This window comes from Oncorhynchus keta, chromosome 17, assembly GCF_023373465.1.
Source record: "Oncorhynchus keta strain PuntledgeMale-10-30-2019 chromosome 17, Oket_V2, whole genome shotgun sequence".
In the NCBI taxonomy this organism is placed as follows: domain Eukaryota; kingdom Metazoa; phylum Chordata; class Actinopteri; order Salmoniformes; family Salmonidae; genus Oncorhynchus; species Oncorhynchus keta.
In genome coordinates this window covers 37,397,029-37,404,915 of record NC_068437.1, presented here as the reverse complement: position 1 = coordinate 37,404,915, position 7,887 = coordinate 37,397,029, and the positions used below count along the sequence as shown (strand labels likewise).

General features: G+C 44.7%; 1 long non-coding RNA gene across 1 annotated transcript; it reads right to left on the bottom strand.

Moving 5' to 3' along the window:
- Window positions 1-1,296: 1,296 nt before the first annotated feature.
- On the bottom strand, window positions 1,297-6,253 carry LOC127908275 (uncharacterized). Its single transcript, XR_008066535.1, has 4 exons — window positions 6,134-6,253; window positions 5,532-5,744; window positions 4,730-5,114; window positions 1,297-1,475 (listed from the first exon to the last, which is right to left on the bottom strand). It is a non-coding gene; the product is annotated as an uncharacterized LOC127908275 (long non-coding RNA).
- Window positions 6,254-7,887: the final 1,634 nt, after the last annotated feature.

Sequence of the window (7,887 nt, the reverse complement as noted above, 5' to 3'; positions counted from 1 at the left end):
CAACAGTACTACATCCCTTACATCACAACACACACCCTCTGCAACAGTACTACATCCCTATACAACACAACACACACCCTCTGCAACAGTACTACATCCCTTACAACACAACACACACCCTCTGCAACAGTACTACATCCCTTACATCACAACACAACACACCTCTGCAACAGTACTACATCCCACAACACACATCACAGTACACACACAACACACACCTCTGCAACAGTACTACATCCCTTATATCACTCACAACACACACCCTCTGCAACAGTACTACATCCCTTATATCACAACACACACCTCTGCAACAGTACTACATCCCTTATATCACAACAACAACAGTACTACATCCCTTAATCACAACACACACCTCTGCAACAGTACTACATCCCTTACAACACAACACACACCTCTGCAACAGTACTACATCCCTTATATCACAACACACACCCTCTGCAACAGTACTACATCCCTTTAACACAACACACACCCTCTGCAACAGTACTACATCCCTTACATCACAACACACACCTCTGCAACAGTACTACATCCCTTACATCACAACACACACCTCTGCAACAGTACTACATCCCTTATATCACAACACAAACACACACCTTCTGCAACAGTACTACATCCCTTACATCACAACACACACCCTCTGCAACAGTACTACATCCCTTATATCACAACACACACCCTTCTGCTGCAACAGTACTACATCCCTTACAACACAACACACACCCTCTGCAACAGTACTACATCCCTTACAACACAACACACACCCTCTGCAACAGTACTACATCCCTTACATCACAACACACACCTCTGCAACAGTACTACATCCCTTACATCACAACAACACACACCTCTGCAACAGTACTACATCCCTTACAACACAACACACACCTCTGCAACAGTACTACATCCCTTACAACACAACACACACCCTCTGCAACAGTACTACATCCCTTTATATCAACAACACACACCCTCTGCAACAGTACTACATCCCTTTATATCACTACAACACAACACACACCTCTGCAACAGTACTACATCCCTTACAACACAACACACACCCTCTGCAACAGTACTACATCCCTTACAACACAACACACACCCATCTGCAACAGTACTACATCCCTCTGCAACAGTACTACATCCTTATATCACAACACACACCCTCTGCAACAGTACTACATCCCTTACATCACAACACACACCCTCTGCAACAGTACTATCCCTTACATCACAACACACACACTTCTGCAACAGTACTACATCCCTTACATCACAACAACACACCCTCTGCAACAGTACTACATCCCTTACAACACAACACACACCCTCTGCAACAGTACTACATCCCTTACATCACAACACACACCCTCTGCAACAGTACTACATCCCTTACATCACAACACACACCCTCTGCAACAGTACTACATCCCTTACAACACAACACACACCTCTGCAACAGTACTACACCCTTACAACACAACACACACCCTCTGCAACAGTACTACATCCCTTACAACACAACAGTACTACATCACACACCACTGCAACAGTACTACATCCCTTATAACACAACACACACTCCTCTGCAACAGTACTACATCCCTTACATCACAACACACACCCTCTGCAACAGTACTACATCCCTTATATCACAACACACACCCTCTGCAACAGTACTACATCCCTTACAAACACAACACACACCCTGCAACAGTACTACATCCCTTATATCACAACACACACCCTCTGCAACAGTACTACATCCCTTATATCTGCACTACAACACAACACACACCTCTGCAACAGTACTACATCCCTTACATCACAACACACACCTCTGCAACAGTACTACATCCCTTATATCACAACACACACCCTCTGCAACAGTACTACATCCCTTACATCACAACACACACCCTCTGCAACAGTACTACATCCCTTACAACACAACACACACCTCTGCAACAGTACTACATCCCTATCACATCACAACACACACCCTCTGCAACAGTACTACATCCCTTATATCACAACACAACACACACTCTGCAACAGTACTACATCCCTATATCACAACACACACCTCTGCAACAGTACTACATCCCTTACATCACAACACACACCCTCTGCAACAGTACTACATCCCTTACAACACAACACACACCCTCTGCAACAGTACTACATCCCTCATATCACTACAACACAACACACACCTCTGCAACAGTACTACATCCCTTACATCACAACACACACCTCTGCAACAGTACTACATCCCTTATATCATCACAACACACACCAACACACACCCTCTGCAACAGTACTACATCCCTTACATCACACAACACACACCTCTCTGCAACAGTACTACATCCCTTACAACACAAACACACACCCTCTGCAACAGTACTACATCCCTTACAACACAACACACACCTCTGCAACAGTACTACATCCCTTATATCACAACACACACCCTCTGCAACAGTACTACATCCCTATATACTACAACACAACACACACCCTCTGCAACAGTACTACATCCCTTATATCACAACACAACACACCTCTGCAACAGTACTACATCCCTTACAACACAACACACACCTCTGCAACAGTACTACATCCCTTATATGCAACAGTACACAACAACACACCCTCTGCAACAGTACTACATCCCTTATATCACTACAACACAACACACACCTTCTGCAACAGTACTGCATCCCTTACAACACAACACACACCCTCTGCAACAGTACTACATCCCTTACATCACAACACACACCCTCTGCAACAGTACTACATCCCTTACAACACAACACACACCCTCTGCAACAGTACTGCATCCCTTACAACACAACACACACCCTCTGCAACAGTACTGCATCCCTTACAACACAACACACACCCTCTGCAACAGTACTACATCCCTTACATCACAACACACACCCTCTGCAACAGTACTACATCCCTACAACACAACACACACCCTCTGCAACAGTACTACATCCCTTACATCACAACACACACCCTCTGCAACAGTACTACATCCCTTATATCACTACAACACAACACACACCTCTGCAACAGTACTACATCCCTTATATCACAACACACACCCTCTGCAACAGTACTACATCCAAACACACATCAACAACACATCCCTTACACAACACACCTCTGCAACAGTACTACATCCCTTACATCACAACACACACCCTCTGCAACAGTACTACATCCCTTACATCACAACACACACCTCTGCAACAGTACTACATCCCTTATAACACAACACACACCTCTGCAACAGTACTACATCCCTTACAACATCTCAACAACACACACCCTCTGCAACAGTACTACATCCCATCCCTACAACACAACACACACCCTCTGCAACAGTACTACATCCCTTACATCACAACACACACCCTCTGCAACAGTACTACATCCCTTACATCACAACACACACCCTCTGCAACAGTACTACATCCTTTATCACAACACACACCCTCTGCAACAGTACTACATCCCACATCACACAACACACACCCTCTGCAACAGTACTACATCCCTTACATCACAACACACACCCTCTGCAACAGTACTACATCCCTTATTTCATCACACACACACACCCTCTGCAACAGTACTACATCCCTTACATCACAACACACACCCTCTGCAACAGTACTACATCCCTTATATCACAACAACACAACACACACCTCTGCAACAGTACTACATCCCTAAACTACACAACACACACCTCTGCAACAGTACTACATCCCTTACAACACAACACACACCCTCTGCAACAGTACTACATCCCTTACATCACAACACACACCCTCTGCAACAGTACTACATCCCTACATCACAACACATCCCTTACAACACACACTGCAACAGTACTACATCCCTTACATCACAACACACACCCTCTGCAACAGTACTACATCCCTTACAACACAACACACACCCTCTGCAACAGTACTACATCCCTTACATCACAACACACACCCTCTGCAACAGTACTACATCCCTTATATCACTACAACACAACACACACCCTCTGCAACAGTACTACATCCCTTATATCACTACAACACAACACACACCCTCTGCAACAGTACTACATCCCTTATATCACAACACACACCCTCTGCAACAGTACTACATCCCTTATATCACTACAACACAACACACACCCTCTGCAACAGTACTACATCCCTTATATCACAACACACACCCTCTGCAACAGTACTACATCCCTTATATCACTACAACAACACACACCCTCTGCAACAGTACTACATCCCTTACATCACAACACACACCCTCTGCAACAGTACTACATCCCTACAACACAACACACACCTCTGCAACAGTACTACATCCCTTATCATCACAACACACACCCTCTGCAACAGTACTCCCTTACATCCCACCCTCTGCATCACTCCCCTTACACAACAGTACAACACACACCCTCTGCAACAGTACTACATCCCTTACAACACAACACACACCCTCTGCAACAGTACTACATCCCTTACAACACAACACACACCCCCTCTGCAACAGTACTACATCCCTATCACTACAACACAACACACACCTCTGCAACAGTACTACATCCCTTATATCACAACACACACCCTCTGCAACAGTACTACATCCCTTACAACACAACACACACCCTCTGCAACAGTACTACATCCCTTACATCACAACACACACCCTCTGCAACAGTACTACATCCCTTATATCACTACAACACAACACCCCCCCTCTGCAACAGTACTACATCCCTTACATCACAACACACACCCTCTGCAACAGTACTACATCCCTTATAACACAACACACACCCTCTGCAACAGTACTACATCCCTTACAACACAACACACACCCTCTGCAACAGTACTACATCCCTTATATCACTACAACACAACACACACCCTCTGCAACAGTACTACATCCCTTACATCACAACACACACCCTCTGCAACAGTACTACATCCCTTACAACACAACACACACCCTCTGCAACAGTACTACATCCCTTACATCACAACACACACCTCTGCAACAGTACTACATCCCTTACAACACAACACACACCCTCTGCAACAGTACTACATCCCTTACATCACAACACACACCCTCTGCAACAGTACTACATCCCTTACATCACAACACACACCCTCTGCAACAGTACTACATCCCTTACATCACAACACACACCCTCTGCAACAGTACTACATCCCTTATATCACACAACACACACCCTCTGCAACAGTACATCCCTTACATCAACAACACACACCTCTGCAACAGTCACCCTACAACACAACACACACCCTCTGCAACAGTACTACATCCAACACACACCCTTATAACAGTTCACAACACACACCCTCTGCAACAGTACTACATCCCTTATATCACAACACACACCCTCTGCAACAGTACTACATCCCTTACATCACAACACACACCCTCTGCAACAGTACTACATCCCTTACAACACAACACACACCCTCTGCAACAGTACTACATCCCTTACAACACAACACACACCCTCTGCAACAGTACTACATCCCTTACATCACAACACACACCCTCTGCAACAGTACTACATCCCTTACATCACAACACACACCCTCTGCAACAGTACTACATCCCTTATATCACTACAACACAACACACCCCTCTGCAACAGTACTACATCCCTTACAACACAACACACACCCTCTGCAACAGTACTACATCCCTTACATCACAACACAACACCATCCCTCTGCAACAGTACTACATCCCTTATATCACTACAACACACACACACCCTCTGCAAAAGTACTACATCCCTTACAACACAACACACACCCTCTGCAACAGTACTACATCCCTTATCAACACAACACACACCCTCTGCAACAGTACTACATCCCTTATATCACAACACACACCCTCTGCAACAGTACTACATCCCTTATAACACAACACACGCCCTCTGCAACAGTACTACATCCCTTATATCACAACACACATCCTCTGCAACAGTACTACATCCCTTATATCACTACAACACAACACACACCCTCTGCAACAGTACTACATCCCTTATATCACAACACACACCCTCTGCAACAGTACTACATCCCTTATATCACAACACACACCCTCTGCAACAGTACTACATCCCTTATATCACAACAACACAACACACCTCTGCAACAGTACTACATCACAACTTAAAAGTACTCATCCCTTTACAACACAACACACACCCTCTGCAACAGTACTGCATCCCTTATATCACAACACACACCCTCTGCAACAGTACTACATCCTTATTTCATCACAACACAACACACTCTGCAACAGTACTACATCCCTTATATCACTAACACAACACCCTCTGCAACAGTACTCCCTTATATCCCTTATATCACAACACAACACACACCTCTGCAACAGTACTACATCCCTTATATACACAACACACACCCTCTGCAACAGTACTACATCCCTTATAACACAACACAACACACCCCTCTGCAACAGTACTACATCCCTTATATCACAACACACACCTCTGCAACAGTACTACATCCCTTATATCACTACAACACAACACACACCCTCTGCAACAGTACTACATCCCTTATATGACAACACACACCCTCTGCAACAGTACTGCATCCCTTATATCACAACACACACCCTCTGCAACAATACTACATCCCTTATATCACTACAACACAACACACACCCTCTGCAACAGTACTACATCCCTTATATCACTACAACACAACACACACCCTCTGCAACAGTACTACATCCCTTATATCACAACACACACCCTCTGCAACAGTACTACATCCCTTATCATCACAACACACACCCTCTGCAACAGTACTACATCCCTTATATCACAACACACACCCTCTGCAACAGTACTACATCCCTTACAACACAACACACACCCTCTGCAACAGTACTACATCCCTTATATCACTACAACACAACACACACCCTCTGCAACAGTACTACATCCCTTATATCACAACACAAACCCTCTGCAACAGTACTACATCCCTTACAACACAACACACACCCTCTGCAACAGTACTACATCCCTTACATCACAACACACACCCTCTGCAACAGTACTACATCCCTTACATCACAACACACACCCTCTGCAACAGTACTACATCCCTTACAACACAACACACACCCTCTGCAACAGTACTACATCCCTTACAACACAACACACACCCTCTGCAACAGTACTACATCCCTTACATCACAACACACACCCTCTGCAACAGTACTACATCCCTTACAACACAACACACACCCTCTGCAACAGTACTACATCCCTTACATCACAACACACACCCTCTGCAACAGTACTACATCCCTCATACAACACAACAACACACACCCTCTGCAACAGTACTACATCCCTTATATCACAACACACACCCTCTGCAACAGTAACATCCTTACATCACAACACACACCCTCTGCAACAGTACTTCTCCTACAACACAACACACACCCTCTGCAACAGTACTGTTCCCTGGATACATCACAACACACACCAACAGTCTGCATCCCTACAGTACTCTGCAACATACTACATCCTTACATCACAACACACACCTCTGCAAATACTACACAACACACACCCTCTGCAACAGTACTACATCCCTTACATCACAACACACACCATCTGCAACAGTACTACATCCTCTGCAACAGTACTGCATCCCTTATAACACATCCCCAAAGATTTATATCACTCTGCAACAGTACTACATCCCTTATATCACTAAAACACAA